We start from the raw sequence: 23,410 nt of genomic DNA on the forward strand, positions 1-23,410 counted from the left end.
TCTTTTCGTTTTACCTTTGCACACATTAGTGGATGTACCATTGTTTATTCAACCATCTTCTGGTTGTTTCTAGTCATGCTATTAAAAATAATTCAACAGGCCGGGCGCAGTGGCTCACGCCTGTAATCCCAGCACTTTGGGAGGCCCAGGCGGGCAGATCATGAGATCAGGAGTTCGAGACCAGCCTGACCAACATGGTAAAACCCCATCTCTACTAAAAATACAAAAATTAGCTGGGCATGGTGGCATGCGCCTGTAATCCCAGCTACTCAGGAGGCTGAGGCAGGAGAATCGCTTGAACCTGGGAGGCGGAGGTGGCAGTGAGCCGAGATCGTGCCATTGCACTCCAGCCTGGGTGACAGAGCGAGACTCCGTCTCAAAAAAGAATAATAATAATTCAACAACGACAGTCTTCTGCAGACATCTTTTCACATTTTTGCCAGGGTTTCTGTTTTTATTTTATTGATAGAAATGGTATTGCCATGTTGCCCATGCTGGTCTCCAACTCCTGGTCTCAAGCTATCCTCCTGCTTCCATCTCCCAAAGTGTTGGGATTTCAGGTGTGAGCCACCCTGCCTGGCCTTTGCCAGGATTTTCGTGAGATACATCCCAAGAAGTGGGATCTCTGGATCAACGGTAATGCATGTGGCATGTTGCTGGGTGTCGCTGCATTTTCCTCATAGGGGCTTTACCATTTCGTATTCTCACCAGCAATGTATGAGACAGTTCCTTCACAACCTCAGCAATAGAATGGTGTCACATTTGTGAGTCTTTGCCAGTTGCAGAGGTGAGACAACATCTCAGCACAATCAAAATATGTGCTTATGAGCAAAGCTGCTTTAATTATAGAGGCTTGTTGGTAAGTTTTAATATCAGTTAGGGCTAGCCCTCTTTCCTTTCTTCTTTCTCAGTGCTTTCCTGTATATTCTTGCTTATTTGTTCTTTCAAATGAATTTTATAATTATCTTGTCTAGCTCCAGGGAAAAAAATTATGGAATCTACTGGAATTGCATTAAACTTACAAATTTGGGAGAACCAACATCTTTATGATGTTGAATCCTCTTATCCAAGAATGTATTTCCATTTGTCCAAGACTAATTTTTTGCCTTTCAGGAATGCTTTACTGTTTTACTCATATATATTTTGGATATTTCTTGATGGGTTTTTGTCTGTTTTGTTCTCTGTCTTTGTCTGCATAAAGACAGAAAATAACAGTAAGATAAATATACATACATGCAAGGCTATTTACCTTTTTTCAGACTTTGGTGGAAAAACTAGTGTTTCCCCACTAAGTAAGATGTTGAGGTTGAGTGCAGTGTCTCATGCCCGTATCCCAGCATTTTAAGAAGCTGAGGTGGGAGGATCACTTGAGCCCAGGAGTTCAACACTAGCCTGGGCAACATAGCGAGACCCCTTTCCTACAAAAAAATACAAAAAATTAGCTGGGCATGGTGGCATGCGCCTGTGGTCCCAGCTACACAGGAGGCTGAGGTGGGAGAATTGCTTGAACCCCAGAGGTCAAGGCTGCAGTGAGCCATGTTCATGCCATTGCACTCCAGCCTGGGTGACAGAGACCCTGTCTCGAAGAAAAAAAGTGGCCGGGGCAGTGGCTCACGCCTGTAATTCCAGCAGTTTGGAAGGCTGAGGTGGGCAGATCACGAGGTCAGGAGTTCGAGACCAGCCTGGCCAACATAGCGAAACCCCATCTCTACTAAAAATACAAAAATTAGCTGGGCATGGTGGCATGCGCCTGTAGTCCCAGCTACTCAGGAGGCTGAGGCAGGAGAATCACCTGAACCTGGTAGGTGGAGGTTGCAGTGAGCTGAGATCGCACCACTGTACTCCAGCTTGGGCAACACAGTGAGAATCTGTCTCAAAAAACAAAACACAGGTTGTGGCCTGTGGTTCTGACTGGCTATACATTGGGGGTTCCCATGACCCCCTTCTCAGGTTCACTGACATGCTAGAGTGGTCCCACAACTCAGGGAAACATGTTTACCCATTTGTTATAAAGGATATTACAAAGTACAGCCTGATGGAAGCGATGTGGAAGGTATGGAAGGAAAGGCACGGAACTTCCATGCCCTTCCCTAGGCACCACCCTCCAGGAACCTCCATGGTGTAGTCAGCTATCTGGAAGCCCATGAAAAACCCGTCCTTTTTTTTTTTTTTTTATGCTTTAAGGGTACATGTGCACAATGTGCAGGTTTGTTACATATGTAGACATGTGCCATGTTGGTGTGCTGCACCCGTTAACTTGTCATTTACATTAGGTATATCTCCTAAAGCTGTCCCTCCCCCCTCCCCCCACCCCACGACAGGCCCCAGTGTGTGATGTTCCCCACCCTGTGTCCAAGTGTTCTCATTGTTCAATTCCCACCTATGAGTGAGAACATGCGGTGTTTGGTTTTTATGGAGGCTCCATTACGTAGGCATGATTGATTATATCATTGACCACTGGTGATAAACTCAATCTTCAGCCCCTCTCCCCTCCCCAGAGGTCAAGGGGGTGGGGCTAAAAGTCCCAAATCTGTTATCTTGCCTTGGTCTTTCTGGTGACTGGTGACCAGCCCCTATCCTGAGGCTACCTAGGGATCCTAGCTACCGGTCATCTCATTCGCATACAAAAGACACTCATTACTCTGGACTTCTCAAAACAAAAAACTTTTAGCCTGGGAATGGTGGCTCACACCTGTAATCCCAGCAGTTTGGAAGGCCCAGGCAGGTGGATCACCTGAGGTCAGGAGTTTGAGACCAGCCTGACTAACATGGTGAAACCCCGTCTCTATTAAAATACAAAAATGTAGCCAGGCATGGTGGCGGGCACCTGTAACCCCAGCTACCCAGGAGGCTGAGGCAGGAGAATCACTTGAACCCCAGAGGTGGAGGTTGCAGTGAGCCGAGATCACGCCACTGCACTCCAGCCTGGGCAACAGAGTGAAACTCTGTCTCAAAAAAAAAAAAAAAAAAAAAGTCAAAAATAACTTTTAACAATGCTACTGTGGCCAATTTTTACTTGTTGCAGTTGCTGTAGCAGAAAGAAGGCCTTTCCCTCCTGGCTACCTATGGACACTCCCTATCTTCTCTCTGGTCCACTCTTCTACAGTCCCCAACTTGAGCTAACTCCCACTTGTCCTTCGATAGCTTAACCATGACTTTCTCAAGGAGGCCGGAAGTGGTCTCCATCCCTGAAGAAATGTGGCCCCTCTGCTTTATGTACGTGTATGAGTTTGCTAGGGCTGTCGTAACCAAGTCCCACAGAGTGAGTAGCTTCAACAGCAGACATTGATTTTCTCACTGTCTGGAGGCTGGAAGTTCAAGATGAAGGCGCTGGCAGGCTGATTTCCCAAGGCCTCTCCCCTCAGCTTGCCGCCTCCTCACATGGTCATCACTCTGCATGCATGACCCTGTGGTCTCCTTTTTTTTTTTTTTTTTTTTTAATAGGGGCACCAGTCAGATGGGACTAGGGCCCCACCCTAGTGGCCTGATGTTAAAACATAACCACTTCTTTAAAGAACTTATCTCCAAATATAGTCACATTCTGAGGTACTGGGGAGTTGAGACTTCAACATATGAATTTGGGGGGACATAATTCAGCCCCTGTCAGTATTTTTCCATATCACTCAACACTTCTCTCATTAGGGATTCCCTACCCTTGATTGGGAAGACCTGTTTCATGACTGTCTTCCCCATGGACTGTAAGAGGGACTCGGCAGAGGGACACAGAGTGTGGCTGACCCTCAGGCCTTGCATTCTACCTGGTGTAGACGGAGGGCTCCCTAAATAGGAATCGGATGAATCAATGAGCCAAGGTTCTGTTCGTTTCCAATGGCTGCTGTACTTAGTGGCTTAAAACAACACGTATTTATCCTTTTCCTTTTCTGGAGGGTAGAAGTCTAAACGTGGTGTGAATGGGCTAAAATCAAGCGCCAGCAGGGTTGCGTTCCTTCTCAGGCTAGTGGGGAGATTCTGTTTCCTGGCCTCTTCCAACTTCTAGAGGCCACTTGCATTTGTTCGCTTATGGCTCTATCCTCCATCTTCAAGGCCAGCAGTGTAGCAGGTTCAAATCTCCCTCTCTGATCTCTGCTTCCATTGCCACATCTTCTATGACTCTGACCCTCCTGCCTCCCTTTTATAAGGACCCTTGTGATGACACTGGGCCCACCGGGGCCACCCAGGATCATCCCCCCATGATCTTAGGATCCCCAATCTAATCACATCTGCAAAATCTATTTTGTCATGTAAGGCAACATCTTCACAGGTCCTGGGAATAAGGGGGTGAACATCTTTGGGGAAGTCATGCTCCAGGCCACCCTAGAAGCACTGAGCTTTGAAGGACTGGTTCCTGTATTCAGTATGTATGTACTCTGGCATGTATCTCAAGTTTTGCTTTGGAACAAGTGATCAGACACTCCCCTTTCTTAGATTTCCAGGTTCCTGGTGAAGTCCAAAGGCAGAGGCTGCACATTCAGTGGCATTTGGAAGCATCTTGTCTGAGACCTGTGGCTAGAGGCAAATGGCCTTCTGGAATCTGTGCCTTTCCATCGTTCCCACTAACAGACCCTTTGGCCAGATTGCTGTTTCTACCCTGAAATTACAGGCAGAATCCCATGAGTAATAAACACAAATTGTTTTATTGCAATGGAATTCGTTTAAAAGAAATACTTTACTGCATCGTCCAATAGAATTATCTGCGATGATGGAATTGTTTTATATCTGCACTAAAATACCGTAGTGACAAGCCACATGTAACTCTTGAGCATCTGACATGTGGCTAGTGTGACTGAGGGACTGAATTTGAACTTTTAAGTTAAATTCATTTTCATGTAAATAGCAACAGTGGCTGGTGGCTACCATAGTAGAGCAGTGCAATTCTAGAAAACTCCCATTTCTGGCCGGGCGCGGTGGCTCAAGCCTGTAATCCCAGCACTTTGGGAGGCCGAGACGGGCGGATCACGAGTTCAGGAGATCGAGACCATCCTGGCTAACACGGTGAAACCCCGTCTCTACTAAAAATACAAAAAAAAATTAGCCGGGCGAGGTGGCGGGTGCCTGTAGTCCCAGCTACTCGGGAGGCTGAGGCAGGAGAATGGCGTGAACCCGGGAGGCGGGGCTTGCAGTGAGCTGAGATCCGGCCACTGCACTCCAGCCTGGGTGACAGAGCCAGACTCCATCTCAAAAAAAAAAAAAAAAAAAAGAAAACTCCCATTTCTAACCCAAGGCACCTGGACAAGAGCAGCTTTTCTCAGAGGCTAGGTCCAGGGTGAGAAAAGCTGTTCACTGTCCAGGTGCAATAAAATAACTGACTTCTGTCTGTGTGTGGTGGGGATGCTGTCCAATGATGGCTGCCATGCATCTGTTTCCAGCTCCCTATTCAGTAGTTCAAAGCAAGCCATGGTGGGAGAATTTACACCATGAGAATCAGCACAAGCTACAAATCAAGGCTCCCTCCCCATGCCCCACCCTTGGAGAGCTGGGTTATTTAACGTTGACTGACATGCCACTGTGCATATGCTGACTGGAGGAGACAGGCCTACTGAATTGCCTTGGCAACATCTGAGTCTCCTGGCACTCACAGAGAAAAAGGAGACAGTGGCAGCTCCACAGTTCTTACCGTCAGAGAGGAAAAACACCATATGGTTTTTTAAGGGATGGCAAAAACTTCTCTTAGCTCTTAGAGCTACACAGGCTCTTTTCTCAGGTTTCCTAGAACAGACAATGTCCTTGACAACAACTCCACTCCACAGCAAAAGCAGAGGGATTTCAAAGCTGTTGTTTGTCACATCAGTCAAGGCTGTCACTTTGGATACATGTCAGGGCAATGGGGTCTGAGTTTGCAGCCTTTGGATGTCTGCTGAGATCTGTGAACACAGCCCAGAATACCTAGAAAAGGCTGGATTGCATATTCTTATATTCCCCAAATCTTTTAGGATGCTGGCCATGTGCATAGCCCCCAGCTAGGTATGGAAGCAACTCATTCATTCATTCATTGCAGACAGTGTATTCAGGTGTAAAGGAGTTTAGGACATAAAGATAAATGAAATAGGGTCTTCACCTCCAGGTTTTATGAGATCCCCCATTTATAGAATAATTTACCAGATACTCAGGGGTGGAATTTGGAGGAGGTGAGGGAGGCACTTACCTTGGGTGCAAAATGTAAGAGGGCACCAAAAAAATCAGTAATCAAGATAATATACTGGCTGGGCACGGTGGCTCACGCCTGTAATCCCAGCACTTTGGGAGGCCGAGGCTGGCGGATCGCCTGAGGTCAGGAGTTTGAGACCAGCCTGGCCAACATGGCAAAACCCCGTCTCTACTAAAAATACAAAAATTAGCTGGGTATGGTGGTAGGCGCCTGTAACCCCAGCTACTCAGGAGGCTGAGGCAGGAGAATTGTTTGAACCTGGGAGATGGAGGTTGCAGTGAGGCAAGATCGTGCCACTGCACTCCAGCCTATGAGACAAGAGCAAAACTCCATCTCAAAAAAAAAAAAAAAGTATATATATATATCTGTGTGTGTGTATATATATAAAATTTATAAAATCAAAATTAGTGCAGGAAATTACAACGTACAAGATACGAACATTTTAAATAAAGACAGGCTGTTGTGGATTGTTTCACTCCCCTTCAGCGTTGTGCAAGGGAGCACAGTCAATTCCAATCAGCGAGGGGTTACTTGGCCAGGAGGTCTCTGAAGGGGAGGTTTATGTGGGTGCAAATAAATTGGGCCACGGGGAGCATTATACATAGTTTTTTTTGTGTGTGTGTTTCGGTTGTAGGGTCTTTATTGACTTTTTTCACTTGGTCCAAAATATAAGAGGATATCTTGATCACTGTATTTAGGGGCGCACATCTTTCCTTGTGTCTCAAGTTCTAATAATAAGGCGCTGCTTGCGCTCTTTCCAGATCTCTCACTTAAGCCTCACATGGCTACAAGTGGTGGATACTATTACTCTTCCTCCTTCTTGTTTTACAGAAGGGAAAAGTGGGCCTTGCAGAAGCTTGGCAAAATAGCACAGGCAGTAATATTGCAATACAGCCATGTAATACTTCAAGATGGTATATGATTAAAGCTGTTGGCTGAGAATATTTGGGAAAATTTTAGTTCTGGTGTAACAAACACTGTATCCCAGAGACAGTACTACATGCTGGGCTTTCAAAGAACAGGTAAGTGCAGCTCCCCTCCGTCCCTCCAGGAGCTCAGGGGTTAATGCGAGTAAATGATTTGGGTCTAAGCTGGTGGGTGCTGTCCAGAGGGTCCCAGGGAGCTGTGGCTCCAAGAAAGGTGGAGGGGATGGTCAGAGGCGCCTGGAGAAGAAGCTGGGGTCCCGGCCAGAGAAGACCCAGTCTGACCCCAGGGTGCTCCAGCCTCCATTAGAACAGGAGGCTGATGTCAGGGCTGTCTCCGAGCCTGTCTGCAAAATGGGTGTACAGCAGTAGATGTGCCCTACTCCTGTTAACAAGCTGCCACGAGAATCAGATGACATGCTGTAAAGGAAGGCGCTCTCTACACAGTGCATGTGCTGAGGCGGGCGGATCAGTTGATATCAGGAGTTTGAGACCATCCTGGGCAACATAGTGAAACCCCATCTCTACTAAAAATACAAAAATTAGCCAGGCATGGTGGTGGGTGCCTGTAATCCCAGTTACTCAGGAGACTGAGGCACAAGAATTGCTTGAACCCAGGAGGCAAAGGTTGTAGAGCTGAGATTGTGTCACTGTAGCCTGGGCAACGAAGCAAGACTATCTCAAAAAAAAAAAAAATATATATATATATATAATATGTATAATATATATAACATATAATACACACACACACACACATATATATATGGGGGCTTGGACACAAAGAGACAATAGGGTCCTTACCTCTAGCTTTTGTAAAACCCACCATTTATAGAATAATTGAATAGTGAGCTTTAATAATTTAATGGTGGGAAAATATCTGTTTTAAAAATATACAGTGCATCCAAATCTATGAAAATTTCCCATCCACCTCTATGTCCAGCCACACAGTTTTCCTCATTAGAGATAATATCCTTAGCAGTTTCCGATGTCTCTTTTCAGAGGTGGTTTGTGGTGTACACACAGATGGGCAATGACACGTCCCACATGCCGGGAGTACTCCCTTTAACGGATTTATAATGAAGCAGAGCTTCCAGCACATCATACAATGGGGAACTCTTGAAAATGGCTGGGAAATGGAACATCTTGGGCATCAAATTATAGTAATTCTAAACCAGGGTTTCTCGGCTTCAGCACTATTGTATTGATATTTTGGGCCAAAATGTTCACTGTCCCGGGAGGTGGGAGTAGGGAGGGAGCTGTCCTGTGCACTGTAGGATGTTCAGCAGCAGCCCTGGCCTCTACCCACTCAATGCCAGGAGCATACGGCTCTTCCCACTCCAGTTGTGGCTGCCAAGAATGTCCCCTGGGGGAAAGGGAGCAACATCACCCCCCATTAAGAACCACTGTTTTAAACCTTGTGTGACATCTGTAGAAAACTGGCAGATAAGAGAAAAAATGTAGAAGATTCAAAGGGACAGGAAAGAGAAATCTGTGAAGACAATGGAAAGAGCCTGTAGTCCCAGTTACTTGGGAGACTGAGGCAGGAGGATTGCTTGAGCCCAGGAATTTGAGGTTGCAGTGGGCCATGATCGTGCCGCTGCACTCCAGCCTGGCAGACAGAGCGAGACCCTGTCTCGAATGAACAAACAAAAAACTCAAAGGTTATTATTCCGTAACTATTGAAAGAATCTTTTCATGAAGGATGGTAATAACCAGCTTTCCATCTCCACACAGGGCAAAATAAGAAGTAGGTTTAAATGGAAGAGAAATTAAAACGACATACAGGTGATTAAATATTAATAACAGCCCCTGAATGGCACTTTCTTTCCTAAAGATCTTCATGAGCAGAATAATCTAGGATGGCTAGGAATTGTTCCCTCAGGGCTTTGTGGTTAAGAGTTCAGAATCTTCAAGTAATGAAATCTGCATTTAAAAATTAGCCAAACCTGTTTATTCCATAATCATGTCTATATGGTGCTTTTAAGAAAACATTTTTTTCTTGCTGTAAAAGCAATACATATTCACTGTGGAAAAGTTAGACAATACCACTAAGCTTAAAAGAAGAAAAATTTAAAACACCCTCATCCCACTAACCAGTGAGATACCATGTTTGATACTTTAGTGAATTCATTTCCTAATAATTTCCTATGTACGTAAAGGTATATGTGTAGATATAAATATACTACACCTACATAGAAACAATGGATCACTCAGCACAGAATGCTTTGAAGCTTCCATTTTTTTCCATTTAATCCACTGCCAATGTCTTTTTACATCCGTGTGTACCATCATATTGGTTTTAATTCTTCCCCTGCACAGATGTCTTATAATTTAAAACATCCCCTGTTTTGGAGATTTAACTTGCTTCCAGTGCTTTGAGATCATAAATAATATTGCAGCAAACTTTCCCCAGTCAGGGATTTGCACACCATTCTTCCCCTCCAACCCCCACTCCCCATCCCCCAGGACAAATTCTTGGACATCAAGTTGCTGGAGCACATGATACCAACAGCTGTGGGACCCGGAGTAATTGGTGAAACTGTGTATTTGTAAGGCATTGGGTAGGAAAAAATGCTAAACAGACCACCAGAAAGATTGCTCAATTTACATTCCCATGGGTGGTATTGGTTTTTGCTTTTTTTGGTTTTGTTTTCTAATCTTGGCTAAAATGACAATTTGACAGGTGAGGGTGGAGGGTGTTCAGAGAGCTCTCTCATTCTGTTGAGAATTGCTTGGCCCAGTTATGGGCCTTGTCTGAATTGCCGGTTTGCTGTAATGTTTTTTACAATTGAGCAATCAATTGTAAAAAAAGAGAAGGTGAAACTAACCTACTGCAAAGAAACTGCTCCAGGATGAAGAAGGTTGCCTGTATTTCGTCATTTCAGCCAAGCCGGAACACAGAGCAAGGCTGTCTGCACCGTGCTACTATCCTCTTCAGGCTGCAGGGCATTTTATATACCCACCGCCTCCCATTGATTCTGGAAACTCCGGCCACAGAATTCGTGCAGCCCAGCCCCTGAGGGTGGGGCGTCCTGTCTCCCGGACGCCGGGTTTTCTCTGGACACGAATGCCCCGGGGGTAGGAGGCGAATGACACTGGCACGGCGGGGCTCCGGAGCCAAGAGGTGACCTGGCTGGCTGGGCAGGGCTGAGTGGCTGGGCCGAGCACGTGATGCTCCCAGCCGGCCTCCGGGGCCCTCTGGGCTGAAATCGACATTTGCCTCTGGCAGGAAAATGAGCTTGTCAGTTTCTGCCTCCATTAGACCCTCAACCCAAAGGAGCAGGAGATTTTGGTAGCGTTTAAACTTTGTATCTCAGAATCTGAAAGCGGAAGGTAAGCTGCTTATATCACTCAGAGAAACAAATTTGAGAGGAGTGACCTACACTGCGACTTTGTTGATTTTTAAAATCTGGTGTTGAAAATAATTGATCGCTGTGGGAGTCAAGGGCTGTATTTAGCTCCAAATTAGAGATTAACCTTCTGAACAGAAATTTGGTTAATTTGGAGGAAATGATGGTATAAGGGCCAGGGTTAAATATAGAAGGACATGAAAGCTGCTGGAATAAATTGCAAGTAAACTTAACTCTAACCTGCCTGTAAAACAATCTATTTCATGTCTCTTTCAGGGCTGTGAGCAAAGGGAATGTTATAATGGTGATTTTTAACTCAAGTGAAAGTAAATGAATCTATTTGCAATTGGAATATAAATAAAAGCAGTCTTTGCTTTTGTCCTTTTACATTTCAAAAATGCTTGTGTATTTTGGCAAAAGAAAAGTTTATATGTGCACTGCTTAAGTTTGAAATATGCTATTTCAAATTTACAAAATTATCACAGTTGTAATTTTCTAAAGTCTTTCTAGGCAAGGCTGTTTCAGTTGTGAATGAGAAATGTTGACATTGTACATATTTTCTGTGATAGTAAAATGACTCACTTCTTCAGAATGTGATAAAAATTAGAAAATGTGAAATAATGAGTTATTGTGAATTAACTCAAGTCTGAGAGATTAAATGCCTTGCCAGAAGATGTAAGAAAACAGATACACAAATACAGCCATGCTCACGTAATAGTGCTTTATTTTAAATCATCACATATTTAAGTAAGTAGTAGAAATACGTGGTGTCACCACTTTTTTCCTTTGGCAAATACAAATTAATATTGGAATGCAGCTATTCAGAGTAATCAAAGCATTATTCATCCGTGCAATTAGTATAATGTTCCATAATGAATTGCTTTGAACTAAAGTGTTTGGTATAATAGTCGATATACGACTTGAAACACAGAAACTCTATGCAAAGTATGTCCATGCTATATTTTGTGTCATTATGATTTGCACAAAATGTTTATTTCTCCACTGCATTTGATAAATACTAGTTTTAAAATAAAACATGAAATTGTATTTGCTTTCACTGTAATCCCCTTATTGCTAATTCTTTCGAAATCCTATTACACGCTTGGAGCCTGTGATAATTTGGATTTCTCCTCCTGTGTGTTGTTTTTCATAATTCTTCGCGAAAGGTCAGGCAAGCTGCACACATCAAGCGAAACGGCCTGAGGGGCGGCCAGCGCGAGGGTTTCTGGCCATCACCCCTCACCTCCCGGGACTTCCAGGGTCTTCCCCCCACCCCGCGCACACCTCCCTGCCTCGCCCGGGAGGCGTCACGTGGCAGCGTGGGGCCCGCCTCCTGGTGATGTCACGGCGCTCGCAGCCGTCGCGCTGAAGAAAGGATGCTCGAGGATGCTGTCCAGGTGGGCGACCGCGGGCGCGATGCGGCACTGCAGGTAAGGGGCGCGCGGCGCCTGGATGCCCTCCCCGGCGCCCCCGGCAGCGCGGTCGCTTCAGGTGGAGCCCGGCCTGCGGGCCTGCAGCCCGGCTGCGCCCCCACAAACCCAAAGTGGGGCCTCTGGCTGCTGCGGCGCCTGCTGCCCACAGCTGCCTGCTGCAGCTGCACGCACCCGGCGGGGGATGGCCCGTGGCAGGCCCACGCGTGACTTGGGTCTTGGCATGTCCGCCCCGAGAAAGTGGGCAGGGGCCAGACAGAAAGACAGGGGGAGGGGAAAAAAACCCTTCCGGCGGGGAACAAAATCTGAAGTGACCACACTGCATGCATTCTAAGTAGAGAGAGGGGCTTTTAGGAGGTAACTATCAAGTGTTTTCCTAGTGTCATTCTGCTTCTTAAATAATGACATGTTTACTAATTACAGGCCTTTGTCCTCAGTAATTAGCCTCATTTCTTTCAAAGCAAAAGCGGGCTGGGGAATGGAAACTTCTTGGTTAGCAATTTAAGAGCCAGATGTGCAATCTAAATTGCTTTGCATTATTTTGCAAGGTTCCAGCATTTACAGGGCATACGTCAGAAATGTATTTTTTTTTTTCTTTCCAGGTGTTTTAAGTAGATTAAAAAAGAACAGTATCCAATAAAATAAAAATAAATTGCAGCTTCCAAAGATAACATGTGAGTGTAAGAGACAGCTACATCTCTAAGAATCAAATGATCTTAAGCAGAGAGTGGGGGTGGAGATAACACCAAAACCTAACAATTCCCAGAGTTCTTTTTAATTCTCTGATAATTCGCTTACTGAATGGAGGGGCTTGATGACTCAGCGACAGATGGAGGGGGGTCAGGTGACTTCAGTTCTAGCATGACAGTGGGTGGGGGATTTTAATGGACTCTTTCTAGAGCGTTTACATTCCTTTCTCAGGGTCAGGAAGAAACTATAGCAGGATGTGTGTGGGCACCCTTGGGGGAGAATGTGGCATTTTTTTCCCCCTCTAAAACCTGACCCTTCTGGAAGGTTTGTTGTCACTAAACTGTATTGGAACTCACATCATGAATAATTTGACCAACCAGCAACGTTGGGGGGCCTGTAAAGCAATGCTATTTCCATCAATAATTGAAGGAGTCATTTCTTTCAGAATTTGGGACACCCAGATGTGTTGCTGCAGTAATTTAGTAACTTGTTTATTGCCATTTTCTTCCTTTGGTTCAGTTTGGTTACACAAATTAAGATCCCTGGGTTCCTGCCCTCCCTTCTCCCCCAGCTCAACCCTAGATAGAGCAAAGCAGATGATAGAGGTGGATCTAATAGAGACCTAGATTCCACTTTTGGCTTTGTGACTGTGCAGGCTTGGACATGTCATTTTGTGTCTTTGGGTCTCGGCTATCTTGTCCTCAAAGTAACAAAGGGATTTAGGTCAGGGTGTCTCAACCTTGGCACTACTGGCATTTGGGGCCAGATAACTCCTTGTGGTAAGGCTGTCCTCTGCATTGTAGGATGTTTAGCAGAATCTCTGACCTCCACCTACTAGACGCTACTAGCACCTCCTCCCCCAGTCCCCAGTTGTGACAATGAAAAATGTTGCCAGACATTGCCAAATGTACCCTGAGGGCTCCCTTGCCCCCTGTTGAGAACCACTCATTGGGATGATCTCAAAATGTTCTTTGGGCTCCAAGAATTCATTTTCTTATGATTGGTTTGATGCCAAGCCCTTGATCAGAAATCTGATTCCCTTTCTTAATATCGTATATATTGGAAAACACAATGTGAAGGCGTTTTTATGTTGTGAATTTCCAGAAATAGCTTCTATGAAAAGGGGAGGAGCTGTGTATATGCCATTTGTAGCTGGGAGGCTAGCTTGGCGGAAAGGAGAGTGTTAGGGAAACAGGAAAAATCAGAGCACTAGATGAATGTGTGTTGAAACCTGCCGGGGCTTCGTGCTCAGCAGACCTGGAGCACATCCCTGGACATACTCACTCTAACCCTGGGTTAGACCTAACAGCTGGGAGTCCATTTCCTTGTCTGCAAAAATGAGAATAACAGTGTCCACTCGGAGGTGTTGTGAGGAAGAAACGACACGATGTCTGGTGCTGGTGCGGGATGTGGTGAGGACAAGAGGGTTGGTAGTGTCTATGCAGCTAGGAGGAGGCAAACACAAACTGCCTGCACCACCAGTGACACGGACACTCGCTTAGGGCAGACATAGTCGCATGCTTTAAGCTTCAGTCCAGGACTTGCATCTAAAGATCTGGCTTTGACACTTGGGAGGGTGACCATGGCTGCATCACTTCACCTCACAGAGCTGCTGTCGGATCTGTAAAGTGGGGCCAGCTGTACTTGCTGACTCTGCTTCCTTGGCTGTTGGGGAGGGACGGACGGAAGTGAGAGGGTCTGCAGGCTGGGAAACTCCCGAGAGACAGGAAGCAGGGATGGCAGCAGCGTAGCAAGGGGGGTACATGTTTACTCTGTGTGTGTGTGTGTGTGTGTGTGTGTGTGTGTGTGTGTGTGTGTATGTGGCAGGGGGGCGGGGCTTAGAATGGCCAGAAAACATTTCCTTGTGCCCCAGGCTGGGGACTTTGATGTGTCCCTCCCCTGTGTTCCCTTGCCATCAGCTTGCTCTCTCTCTCTCTATCTCATCTTTCCTGGCACCATGAAAATGGTCTCCTGGGGGAGGTAGAAAAGCCCTGGTGGGGGAGGTTGGCCTTCGGTGAGGAAGACCACTGTGCAGAGGGCTGGGGTGAGAGCAGCTGGTGCCATCCACCCCCCATGCCACTGTCCTCACAGGCTTCAGTCCACGGTCATCCCAGGGCAGGCCTGTCACGCTCCTGTGTGCCTCTGGTGGGCTTGGTGCTCTGTGGGAGCCATCTGGCCTTGTCTCTTCAACAAGGCAATATCATGAAAGAAAATTTTGAAAAGGGAGATGGGATATTCTCCATCAAATGAGACTTAAGAGATGGAATAGCCAAATATCACTGTGGCCCTCGATTGGATTCGGCCCAAACGAACGTGTAACAGGCATTTTGGGGACGCCTGGAGATGCTTTGATGTGACTGGCTATCAGGTGCCACTAGGAGACTGCTGCTGCTTTGATTAGATGTGACAGTCTGTGATGTGGTTGGCAGCCCCTCAGACAGACACAGTGATCCCCACCCCTGGCAGCTGCAACTTGGCATCACCCTCTCCCTTGAGGTTTGGGCTGGACAAAGTAATGAACTTCCAATGAATATGTCTAGCAGGGGGCGGGGGGTGGCACTTCCACCATGAGGGTGTAAAGGAGCTTCCACCTGGGATGTATTTTCTCTCTTGGGTTGCTTACACTGAAGCTGCCATGTCGTGATCAGGCCTACAGAAGGGTCCATTTGCTGTGGTGAGGACCTGAGGTCCATTCCAACAGCCTGAGAAGAACTGAGACCTGCTGATGGTGTGAGGGTGTGAGTGGGCTTGGAGGCAGACCCTTCAGGCCCAGATGAGTCTTTTTTTTTTTTTTTTTTTTTTTGAGACAGAGTCTCGGTCTGTTGCCCAAGCTGCAGTGCAGTGGTGGTGATCTCGCCTCACTGCAACCTCTGCCTCTCAGGTTCAAGTGATTGTCATGCCTCATCCTCCCCAGTAGCTAGGAATGCAGGGACACACCATCACAGCTGGCTAATTTTTGTGTTTTTAGTAGAGATGGGATTTTGCCATGTTGGATCTGGTCTTGAACTCCTGACCTCAGGTGATCTGCCCACCTTGGCCTCCCAAAGTGCTGGGATTACAGGTATGAGCTACTATACCCAGCCCCAGTTGAGTCTTGAGATGCTTGCAGCCCTTTGAGACACCTTGAGCTGAGGCGCCAGCTAAACTACTCCAGGGTTCTTGACACAGAAACAGTGACATGAGACATGTTTGTGTCCTGCTGCTATGCTTTGGGGTAATTTGTTAGGCAGCAATAGATAGCTACTACATGTGTTTATGTAGAAAAGTATTATTTTTTAGAGATGTCTACTAAAGTGTTTAGACATAAAGTGTCATGGTGGCAATAATTTACTTTTTTTCTTGTTTAAATTTTTTTTTTGAGATCTCTTTAATGTATGACTTAATAGGAGACAGATGAATTCTCATACTTGGTTCCACATTCAATCTGTTTCAATATCGCATGTCATGTAGCCTCTGGAAAATTCCATTGTATGCTCATGAGAGAATGAACTTAGAAAAAGGCAAATAACAATGTCAGAATATTGTGAAATGTTTTTGACATCATGGAGTCCCTTAAAGGGTCTTGGGGAGCCCAAGGAATCCCCAGACCACACTTTGAAAACCAGGCTTCAAGATCAATAATTTACTTGTAAATGGTTCAGTTAAATGAAGAGAGAGAAAGAGATAAACCAGATAGAGCCAAATGTGAACAATTGTTCAGTCTGATTGGTGTTATTCATTCTGGATGATGTTCTGTGTAATTGAAAATGTTCATAATAAAAAGTTAAGAAAAAAGAAAAGAAATGTAGACCCTTAGACACGTTGGGGATTCTGATTGAATAGGTCTGGGGGTGAAGCCCAGGGCTTAACCTGTGCTCCAGGTGCCCCCATCACATGGGCCAGAGCCCCCAGGCACTTTGCCCCAGAGGTCCTCACCTTATCTGCCTCCTCTCCACCTGTCAGCCTTGCAGTAGCAGACCAAAGGGGTTTAGTGTGATGACGCATCTATTCTACCAACCTGGGGGAAGAGGTGTGTGGGGACAGTCCCCCCTCCTATCCCTTCCCCCATACACACTTTCCCTTGGTAACAAGACCTTTGTTTAACCACATTTTCAGTGGGTGGTTTTTTTATGTGCAGGAATGGTTTTTTTTTTTTTTTTTTTTTAAATGACTTCCATTTCTTTTCTTTTCTTTTTTTTTTTTTTGAGATGGAATCTCTCTTTGTCACCCAGGCTGGAGTGCAGTGGCTTGATCTCGGCTCATTGCAACCTCCACCTCCCAGGTTCAAGCGATTCTCCTGCCTCAGCCTCCCTGTAGCTGGGATTACAGGCACGCACCACCACGCCTGGCTAATTTTTGTATTTTTAGTAGAGACGGGTTTCACCATGTTATCCAGGCTGGTCTCGAACTCCTGACCTCAGGTGATCTGCCCGCCTCGGCCTCCCAAAGTGCTGGGATTATAGGCTTGAGCCACTGCTCCCAGCCCCTTAATTACTTCTTCATTCAGCAAATATTCCTTGGGTCTGTGCGTCTAGGCCAGGGTTTCTCAACCTTGACACTATGGACGTTAGGGTCCAGATGATTCAATTTTATGGGGGGCTATTCTGGGCAATATAGGGTGTTGAGCAGCATCCCTGGCCACCATCCACTAGATGCCAGTAGCACCCCCTCTCCCAGTTGTAATAACCAAAAATGTCTCTAGACATTGCCAAATGTCTGCTGTGGGACAGTATTGCCCCCAGTTGAGTCCTACAAGTCTAGGCAGTGGGATACATGGTGGGACCAAATGGACAAGGTTCTTACCCTCACGGGACTGATTTGAGCTGAGGGAAGAGGAAATAGCTGTTGGACAGGCTGTGTGTTGACTGAAAGGATGGACAGCAAAGGATGCACAGCACTGGACTCCAAACGCTGGTTAAGGAGGGCAAGAAGGCCTTTCTGAGGGGGTCGCACTTGAGCAGAGATCCGAATGGAGAGAGAGCCTCTTGAGCACAGTGGGCTGAGTGCTCAGGGCTGAGGGAACAGCCAGTGCAAAGGCCCTGAGGCAGGGCAGGACAGAAAGCGTTTGCGGAAAGCAGGGAAATCAGCATGTGCAAAGAAGAGCGACCCAGAGAGCAGGGATGGGGAAAGGTACTCAGAGGGTCGCAGGGGGCAGGCCATCCTGGAACTGGCAGTCGTGGTGTCAACCCTGGATTGTCCTCAGTGTAATGGAAAGCCACTGGATGCTCCTGTGTTGGGGAGTGACATGTTGAGACTGGGTTAAAAGGACTGGCTGCTGTCAGGAGCAGTGTCAGAGGTGGGTGAGAGAGAAAGCAGGGCGGCCAGCAAGGAGGCTAGGAGGTGAGAATGGAGGCCAGATGGGGAGTGGCCAGGGTGACCAGGTGAGTTGGACTGAGCAGCTAACCTCTTTAGCAGCAATGTTGTCATAGGTGCCAGAGTGGGCCCTTGGTGATCAAAGAAGCCTGGCGTAGGAGGGTCACATGGTAGCATGTAACTACAGGGCAGGACGTGGAGGCTGCACACGTGTCCTCATGCACCCAGCTCAGTCGCATCATCACCTTTGATGGGCGGTGCCTCCCAGGGACAGCAGAGGAAATGGCCATGCACATTCCCACATGACACCTGAAAAGCTCTCTTTCCAGCTTCTTGTGGCTGAAGTCTCCCAAGCTGTCAGGCCACCGGTGGCTCTGGTGATTTTGGCTACACAGCTTGCTTGCTGTCCTCGGGCCCAGCACATTTGTTCTTGCCACTGAGTCTCTGAATTGGCTGTTCTCGGTGGCTGGGGGGTCAAACCCCACACCTGTTCCCTTGTTGCCTTCTCCAAGTGGCCCTCATTGCTCTGCACTGCCTGTTGCGTGCACTCCTGTGGGATGCAGTGACCTGCAGTAGGGGGTTCACAGAAGCCCCTGCCTGCTGGCTTGCCATCTTCACACTGTTCTTGACAGGGTCCTGCCCTGCCCCAGGGCCTTTGCACTGGCTGTTCCCTCAGCCCTGAGCACTCAGCCTCCTTGTATTCAACAGAGAGCCTGCTGTTGCCTGGGTCGAAAGTAGATGTGAGGCCGGAGCCTTCCTCACAGAAGGGACTTGAAACTCTCTTGAAGCTGCAGGAGAGTCCTGGAAGGCTGGGGTCAGGCCCTTGACCTGCCCTGAGGACGGCACATGGGAACAACAGGGTCATGAAGGAGAGGCTGCAGGTGGGCACTCCCCTTGAGGATGGTGTTCCGCTCTTCCCATCTGCGGCAGTTGGGGCACCCAGGATGGGTCTGGGGTTTGCTGATGTAAGAGCCACCCTGACACCGTGTTTCTTTGTCGGGGAGGCTGCTCCTGGCCCTGGGTGCTGGGCCTGCGGCTCCTCTCTGTGGCTGCTGCCCCACTGGGCCTTGCCTGCAGTTTTGCGATGCTTCCTGATGGCCTGACTGTGTCTTCCTACTTCTTGGCTCTTTGCTTCCCTTCTGGGTTGATTTGGCTAAATGTGAAAGTTATTTTTCGCCCTCCACTCTAACCCTTGGAGGCGCTGGTTGGGTGAAAAGGCCTTTGTGGTTAGCAGATAGGAGGCCCAACCGCCACCATGACAGCTGGGAGGTTGTTCCTCTTAGCTTAGTCATGCCATGCACCAGCTCCCCTTTTACCCCAAACATGGGAATTGGCTCAAATGTCAGCCCCTGTGTTGGTCAGAGTGGCCTGCCTGTCTTCACCATGGCGTCCCAGGACACCAGGAACAGCACATGAACGCTGTTTTGGGTGCCTTCCAGCATGTAGCCTTTACACACTTGCTAGTCATGAGTGGCTCCTGAAATTTTCTTTTTATCCATGGAGGGGGTGTGAACCTTGGGTAAGCACAAGATAGGTTGTTGTGGAGAAAACCTGTCAGAAAATGGTGAAGGGAAGGCCAGGCCGTGGAGGTGCCAGAAGAGTGAGGGATTTCCCATCTGCACTGTCTTCAGCAGCTGTGATGGCTTGAACTGTGTCCCCACGAAATTCAGAGATTGAAGTCCTAACTTTCAGTACTTCAAGATGTGACCTTATTTGGAGATAGGGCCTTTACAGAGGTCATCAGGGTGAAATGAAGGCATCAGCAGCGTACATCCCTCCATCTCAGACTTCTGGCCTCCGGAACTGGGAGAAAACCCTCTTCTGTTATCTGAGCCGCCCAGTCCGTGACACTTGGTTACGGCAGCCCTAGCAAACACGTGCAGCGGCATTTTTTGTGGGTGTGTGAGAGGGCAACCCGGGGGCCTTTCATTAAGCTATTCTCACACGGTTTAGGAGAAACATGGCCCCCAGTGCCCTCTCCATGGAGGCACGTGGCTCTGGGTCCTGAGGTGGCAGAGGCCTGCCTGCTGTTGTGGAGAAAGGCCCCTGGACCTGGGCTGGATCCGGCTGCCCCTCACTGTGTGTGAGACTTAACCTCTGTGCCGCAGTTTGCTTCTTTGTAACTTATCTGTAACGTGGGCCTAAGGGAGGCAGTACTTCATACACGGGGGTAGTGCTTAGAATGAAGCCAGGTACACTGAGCCCTGTACAAAGGCGTTGTGACTATTATTATGGGAAGAAGTCTCTGGGGAAATTCCAAACCCTTGGCTCTTGGCACCAGCAACACAAACACCTCACGGCCCAGCCCTCCTGCCCCTGGGATGGGGATGTGAGAACACTGAGGCCATTGTGTCACCCGAGGCCACATGTGGTTGGTCTCATCCTGTTTCCAACACGTGGGCTGGGTTTCAACGTGGAACGAACGACTGCATGGCCCTGGGTCCATAGGAACCCTGCCATGGTCACACACCAGCTGCCCAGTCCTATGGAAGCCAGACTGTGGTTGAAGAAACACAGAGAGTGCTGGGGGCAGGGCCAGGGGCCGGGGAGGAAGTGGGAGGAGGAAAAAGGAAGTGTCTCTGCTGGCTTGAGGCAGAATTTTGAAACAGGCACAGTTTCTTTCTGAGCATCCTTTTGCTCTGAGCTTCCCCGTTTGAACCTCCTTGGTCGTGTGGCCCTCCACCCCTCACTGGGGGCCACCACCTGGCTCCCGTCACTGTCAGTGCCTTCCTGTCTTCTCCCCTCTGGTGTTTGGAGGGTTAGCTGGGAGGGGTGGAATGAGTCCTGGCCACCTCATCATCCTAAAGGTGTCCGCATTTTAAAACCAGGACTCAAAATGATTACAAATGAAATGGAAATTCCTGGTGTTTCAGGCAAGGTGGAATAAGGCAGTGAAAAGCTTTGGTATTGGAGCCAGCCTCCAAGATGGGCCTCGACCATCCTACCTCCGGGTGTTCATGCTCATGTGTCGTCCCCTCCCATATGGAACCATTCAGGGCTGACCTGTGTCACCAATAGGATACCGTGGAAGCGACAGTGTGTGACTTCCAAAGCTAGGTCATTAGAGACCGTCCTGGTTCTCTTGGACCACCCCCTCTGGAGAAAGCCAACTGCCATGTCATGGGGACATTCAAACCATCCTGTGGGGATGTCGGCGAGCAAGTTGGTTGCTATGTGAGGGAGCCCCTGTCCAGCTTTCAGGTGACAGCAGCCCGGGCTGACATCCTGACCACAACCTCCTGAGAGACGCTGAGCCAGAAAGACCCAGCCACACTGCTCCCCACTTCCTGACACATAGAAACTGTGAATGGTCAGTGTAAATGGTAGTTAGTGATGCAGCATCAGATAACTGATATGACTGGCAAGGGTCCAAAGCTTTCCTGGAGGGGAGGCCCAGTGCTGGTCTCTCCTTGGCTTAACTCCCCAGGCTGTGGCCATAGCTGCCTTTGTTTTGCCCCTTCTGAAGCTCCAGTTTTCTCTGATCGTTCCATAGTTGTTCATGGTATTTTCTCTCTCTTTCATTCCCGGGTTGGAGAGGAGAGGAGCTTCATGCAAAGTTTAGGTCTATTGATGATAAGTTAGGGCATATTGAGGATGAGTTTGGGTATATAGATTTTTAGTAAATGGGCAACGGCCTGTATTTCTTTTTTTTTTTTTTTTTTTTTTTTTTTTTTTTTTTGAGACGGAGTCTGGCTCTGTTGCCCAGGCTGGAGTGCTGTGGCCGGATCTCAGCTCACTGCAAGCTCCGCCTCCCGGGTTTACGCCGTTCTCCTGCCTCAGCCTCCGGAGTAGCTGGACTACAGGAGCCCACCACCTCGCCCGGCTAGTTTTTTGTATTTTTTAGTAGAGACGGGGTTTCACCGTGTTAGCCAGGATGGTCTCGATCTCCCGACCTCATGATCCGCCCGTCTCGGCCTCCCAAAGTGCTGGGATTACAAGCTTGAGCCACCGCGCCCGGCCAACGGCCTGTATTTCATGAAAATGTATATCCCGTGTATCTCTTTATAGCCTGGAGACTTCAGTAAAATATTCCCCAAATGCCAATGGGGTTTGGCTGGGCATTACTTTGGGCTCTCGGCATTTACAGATGCAGGAGGTCATTTTTGACGCGAGCAGCCCCCTTTCCTCCAGCACCAGGGAAACATGCCACAGCCTGTAATGCAGCGTGGAGCGCATGCCCTCTGCCCGCTGCACAGGGGATTTGCCGACTCCAGCGCCTTTGCTTCGTCAGGGCTTTCAGACTTCTGACCTCAATTATTTCAATGGGAGGTCATTTTTGCAAGAGAGGATGCAATGGGTGTTTGAAAAGAGAAAGTATTTCACAGGCACTTCAAAGAAGTGTTGCAAGCATGCCAATGAAAAACCTCACTTTTGTAAAGTGAAGCAGTGAGATTTAATTTCAGCTGATGGCTTGTTTGGATTGCCTTTGGTCAACTTTTAATTGAAATCCGTGTGCAGAAAAGTGCATAAAGGGTAAGTGTGCAGCTTGATGAATTGTCACAAGGTGAACACACCTGGGTAACAGTGCCCAGATCCAAAAATGGAACATGACCAGCTCCCAGAAGCCACCCTCATGTCCACTTCCAAGGGTAACTGCTATCCTGAATAACACCACCGGTTCCTTCTGCTTGTCTGGAACTTTATAGGGATGGAATCACGGATCCCTTTGTGTCTGCTTTTCTTTGTGTCTTTCTTTTACTTGACATTAAGCTTGTGAGCTTCATTCTTATCATGGGGTAGAGTGGTACCTCTTTCCTCCTCAGAGCCCTATATAGCCTAATAGCTTTCTTTGTATGTAAAGTGTCTCTTTTCTCTCACTGCTTTTAAGAGATCCTCTTTTTCACTTGTTTAACAATTCAATTATGATATGCCTTAGTGTAGTTTTCTTTTTTGTGTGTGTGCTTGGGGTTTGTTGAGCTTCTTCTATCTATGGGATTATATAGTCTAATAGCTTAAATCTTTGTGTAAACAAGATTTCCTATATTGAATGTTCTGGTCAGTGTATCTACATTTATTTCAGATAAACTTCTTGAGAGACCTTAAAGGGATTTTTAAGCCAGTTTCCCTCTCAAGCTCTCACCTCCTCCAATTGGATAAAAACAGTGAAGGGTTTGTCTTGCTGGGTTGATAAGAAATCGTCAGCTTGTAGTGCTTTTAGCCTCTGTTATGGGTCCAGAGTCCATTCCCTCAGGCTCCATTGATTCTGTGTTCAATGCCTGTGGCTGGATATCAGGAGGGCGCCTGTTTTTGTCAGCCCAACTTTTTTCATGAATGAAAAGTAACAAGGGAAACAAGATGAATTCAGAAAAAAAAAAAAAAAAAGAGAAACAGTAAGGAAAGGCAAGGTATGCCCTTCAGACAGGCATTGCTACAAATTGTTATTATGTTTTTTTAAAAAATATTTTCTGTTTTTCTTTTTTAAAATTTTTAATTTTCCTACAAATTATAAAACTGGTGGGTGACGGTGGGTGTTTCAAAACCACTCATGTTTGACATGGTAGTGACTTCAGGCTGGCCTACATAGCCTTTTGTTCTCTGTACATGTACAGATAAAACATCTTTCTTACCTTGATTCTTTTT

The 23,410-nt window shown here is 47.3% G+C and overlaps 1 protein-coding gene across 2 annotated transcripts in view; it reads left to right on the forward strand.

Moving 5' to 3' along the window:
- The first annotated feature begins 10,131 nt into the window (after nt 1-10,131).
- The window catches only part of CLCN4 (chloride voltage-gated channel 4), a 78,187-nt gene continuing 64,908 nt past the window's right edge, over nt 10,132-23,410 (forward strand). The window contains exons 1-2 of one of the 2 annotated variants that reach the window (XM_025372900.1): nt 10,132-10,401; nt 11,585-11,848. The gene's annotated coding sequence lies outside the window, so the exon portion shown is untranslated. The remainder of the gene's footprint in view (nt 10,402-11,584; nt 11,849-23,410) is intronic. The other variant, XM_025372901.1, reaches the window with a different exon arrangement.

The sequence above is a fragment of the Theropithecus gelada genome, chromosome X (genome assembly GCF_003255815.1).
Source record: "Theropithecus gelada isolate Dixy chromosome X, Tgel_1.0, whole genome shotgun sequence".
In the NCBI taxonomy this organism is placed as follows: domain Eukaryota; kingdom Metazoa; phylum Chordata; class Mammalia; order Primates; family Cercopithecidae; genus Theropithecus; species Theropithecus gelada.